The sequence below is a fragment of the Lactuca virosa genome, chromosome 3, assembly GCF_052849685.1.
Source record: "Lactuca virosa cultivar CGN04683 chromosome 3, Lactuca_virosa_CGN04683_v6, whole genome shotgun sequence".
Lineage (NCBI taxonomy): Eukaryota > Viridiplantae > Streptophyta > Magnoliopsida > Asterales > Asteraceae > Lactuca > Lactuca virosa.
Genome location: NC_136428.1, coordinates 374718785 through 374722909, shown reverse-complemented (window position 1 = coordinate 374722909; position 4125 = coordinate 374718785). Strand labels below are relative to the sequence as shown.

At 32.8% G+C, this 4125-nt stretch overlaps 1 long non-coding RNA gene across 1 annotated transcript; it reads right to left on the bottom strand.

The window, feature by feature from the left end:
* Window positions 1-419: 419 nt before the first annotated feature.
* Window positions 420-3267, bottom strand: LOC145167663 (uncharacterized). The gene is made up of 3 exons (XR_013741319.1): window positions 3165-3267; window positions 1694-3046; window positions 420-827 (listed from the first exon to the last, which is right to left on the bottom strand). It is a non-coding gene; the product is annotated as an uncharacterized LOC145167663 (long non-coding RNA).
* Window positions 3268-4125: the final 858 nt, after the last annotated feature.

Genomic DNA, 4125 nt, shown 5'->3' with positions numbered 1-4125 from the left:
AATGGGTTTCAAAAAATCATAAAAACCTGACTTTTATGACTTTTTTGTGACTTTACATGTAAAAGTTACACCAAAATTTATTTTGCTAATCCAAACACATTTTAAATAGCTGATTTTGCAAAAAATCCTTCTACAAAAAAGACTTTTATATTCAAAAACAATCTCAAACACCCCCAAGTTGCATACATGCAATGCAATAACCTTTGTATAAAAGAAATTAGCACGTCCAAAATATTATTACTGTTCTGCCTCTTACCTCCCACATAGACATAGGAACAGATTGACGTGGGTCGATTAGATTCTATGGTTTACCTTTTTTTTAAGTTGTGAAAGTCACATGTAATGAAACCTAATAAGTTGTAAAGTTCACAAATACCTTTGAGTTAAATTTCAAAACTCTGCAAATTTCCGGGACAAACTTGAAAACATGAAACAAAGATGCAACTTTAATTCAATCAAAGAATCTAGATATTCTTTCCCTCAAGGTTCAAGCAATATGCAACCTTCATACCTTAACATTTATTTACGAGAGCAAAACAAAAATTAACAATATAATATAAAAAAAAATTAAAAAATAAAAAACAATCCGAATGGGTTTGCAATAGGCTCTTGTTGGATCTTGCAAATTAACTCTAACGACTTCAATTATAGTAATCCAACTTTGTGCAATGGGTTGATCAGCTTCAATGGGTCGGCATGATTTTTTTAAGCACAAACTTCTTTAATATCTCAATAAAGGCCTGAACTGAATTGCTTTACTTGTCCTTTGAAGGTGAGCCCATATGATCGCTTGAAATTGCAGCACAAAGAGACCTACTTGGAGACCACTACAAGAGAATTAATTCAGAAAATTAGAAAACTATAAAGAAGATGAAAACATTATATCTTTTAGTAAGCAAATTATGTGCAGAATTTAAGGCCTTAAAACAAAAAAATATATTGTATGGCAAGGAAATGGAACTTAGACTGACCCGTATACAATTCTTAAGAATATCATATATAAAATGGAAGTCTGGATATATGAAGCATGTTAGTTCTTAAGACTAAAAAGATTGTGAGAATTGAGAAAAATCACCACAATGTATGAACTAGAAAAAAAAATATAATTCAAGTGAAAAAAGAGAAAATAAGTATTGGCTGCTAACATTATTTGAAAGAAAGGGATTAAAGCAATTTTCTAAGAACTGTATTCATATGTACTGCTACAGCAAGCTTATATACACATACTAACTTGCTAAAAAGAAGCAAGACAACATGAAACTTGCAACTTGCTTCAGCAGAATATCTTGGGATTAAAAATAAATAACATTGTTAACTAAATTATATTTTTCAAAACTTTTATACCCAATAAGTAGTTCCTTTGGGTAAGGATCACTGTGTTAGGTTTTTGCAAAACTTTTATACCCAACAAGTATTTTAAATGACCAAGTCCATCTTGAAACTAGAGTTCAAGAACCAATAGAGAACCCAAACTTCTTCTTTAGGGTTTCTAAACCAAAACATCATCTCATGCACAATAATAACCGCCACAACACTCTGTTAGCTTGTATAAAAATGAGCAGATATTTTAGTAGGCTAGTACCCTTTAGACTTAAACTCAAATATGTGTGTCGAATGACTCCTTGTTCTCAACCAAACACTAAAGAAAGGGTACAATGAAATATATATTGTTGGTAATGAAATATAAACTTACTTGATCATTGAGTGCAGTTTCAAGCATTCCCACAATAACATATACTGATTGATAATTCTTCATGATCTCTCTTTCAAGCATTGATAAGCAACCTATCGTTGTAAAAACTCTTGATAATTCTTCATGATCTCTTTTTCATGCATCGATAAGCAAGCTATTGTTGTAAAAACTCTGGGAGAGTTAAGTTTATTTCATCCCATATATTACAAAAAATAATTGTATTCATTTTGTTTAGTTTGCAGCCTTGTTGCATCAATCCTGTTAAAGGATGGCAATCATTGTTGCCAATATACAACATCCCACACAAACAACACCATAACAAAATAGTAAACATCGGACTCTCGGTGAATCTTGATATCCAAAATGGTAAAAAAAAATGCGAACTTATTAGCATTAATAAATCTGGACAAACCAAGTTCTGTAGATTTTCGTTTTCCAATTTTCATCTAATAGAATGGTCGGAATACAATACTTTAAGTTAAGTATATACAAAATTATAAAGATAAGCTAACTCACTAGTCATCCCTATGACTATCTTCAAACGTTAATTTCACCCTAGATCATTTGCTATTGAGATGCAAGTTTAGACTTCTTTTAGATGCATACTCATACACAATTAGATGTGTACATTCCGACTAATCCACGTGCAATATCGCTACAGCAAAGTTGTTGGTTGCTGTAATCTGCGATCTTGGCATTCCAATTTTCATCTAACAAGATGTTGGAACTTTTAATATCACGGTAAAATATTTTATTTTACAGTTTTGACAAATTTATGAAGGTAGGCTAACCCACAAGCCTCAATGCATATCTTCAAGCTTTGAGTCCACACTAGATCATTACTAGTGACATGCAAGTGTGGACTTCTCTGAGATATGTATTCATGGACAACGATCTTTGCATCACAAAACTTTAAAACCATGTAAAGATGAACCGAACTTTCATGTTTGTAAAGAGAAAGCATTGCTATTATCTTCAAAAACCCAGGGCTTCCTTGCCCAGATTCAACAACTAATCATTTAAAATCAACCATGGACCCCCTAGTCCTCCTTTACCGATCTGAATATCTGCACCAAAAGTTGTTTGTTGCGGACACTCTGGCTTAAAATGTTATTTAAGCTGTTCAAACTCTCTTATATGACACAGCTCTGATGGTCGAACAAAAATAGGAAACAAAAGTAAAAGCTACAAAGACAGAGATTGAAGTAGTTGATAATAGATCTGTTTTAGTCAGCGTACAACTTTGCCAGATCTGATACAAGTTTACAAGCAGCCGTTAGTCATCTCTCTGACACACACAATAGATCAGCCACCAATCAATTTGGAATCGCAGTAAACATTGCGTCGTAATACCTGAAACCATTATAACACAAATTCAACTTAGATCCTGTTTGTGTTTTGTATTTCAGATCTGAAAACAAAACTTTTATCTAAGCTGCTGCCAAACAAGAAATATATCGCATGAGCTTACCAGATGTGAAATAGGTTGAATCGAGAAAATCAAGAAATTTATCGGCGTCGCCTCGTTGCTGTTGTAACAGTAGCAAGCCTCACTTTGCCCGTTTGGTGTTGTGTTGTGTCGTAGGGCTTATGTAAGTAGAAACAGTGGTATTTTTAGGGTTTGTTTGCTATTTTTTCTTTTATTTTTTTAGTTATTTTATTTGAAAATTTTTAATTGTATTTCATACTTATATTATCATTTTAATTTACAGCAAACTGTTTAATTAGGCTTTTGAAAAGGGCTGTAAGTAAGCTCAGCTACTCGGGATCAACTCGTTAAAAGCTCGACTCGAGATCGAATTAAACGAGTCTGAGCCGAGCTCGAGCCTAAATATTAGGCTCGTTTATTAAACGAGTTCGAGCCGAGCTTCAGTTAATGTGCTCGCGTGCTTAAACGAGCTTAAACGAGCCTATATATATATATATATATATATATATATATATATACACACACACATACACACACATAGAGGCTCGATTAGGCTCGCAAGCCCACTAAATTGTTCTCGAGCCGAGCTCGAGCTTGGTCAGGCTCGGACTCGGCTCGGCTCGTTTACACCCCTACTTTTGGTCATTTATAATAGTTTAAGAAAGTGTATTTTTGGTCTCACTAGTTTTTATTTTTAAAAGGAAATTTGATTAATATAAGTTATATCGGGTCCGGTTCCGGTGAGGACACTTTTTTCGGTGATAACTTGTGAGGACACCTTAAAAAATTGAAAAATATAATAAAATAAAAATTACAAATCATAAAATCGAGCATAGTACTACATCGGAGAGAAAAAAAATTTGGATCATTAAAATTGAATCATGGATCATAAAATTGTTTTATTTTATGATCCAAAATTGAATCGAGCATAGTATTACATCCAAAAAAAAATTCCAAATTTTTTTTTCTCTCTGATATAGTATTATGCTCGATTTTTTGATTT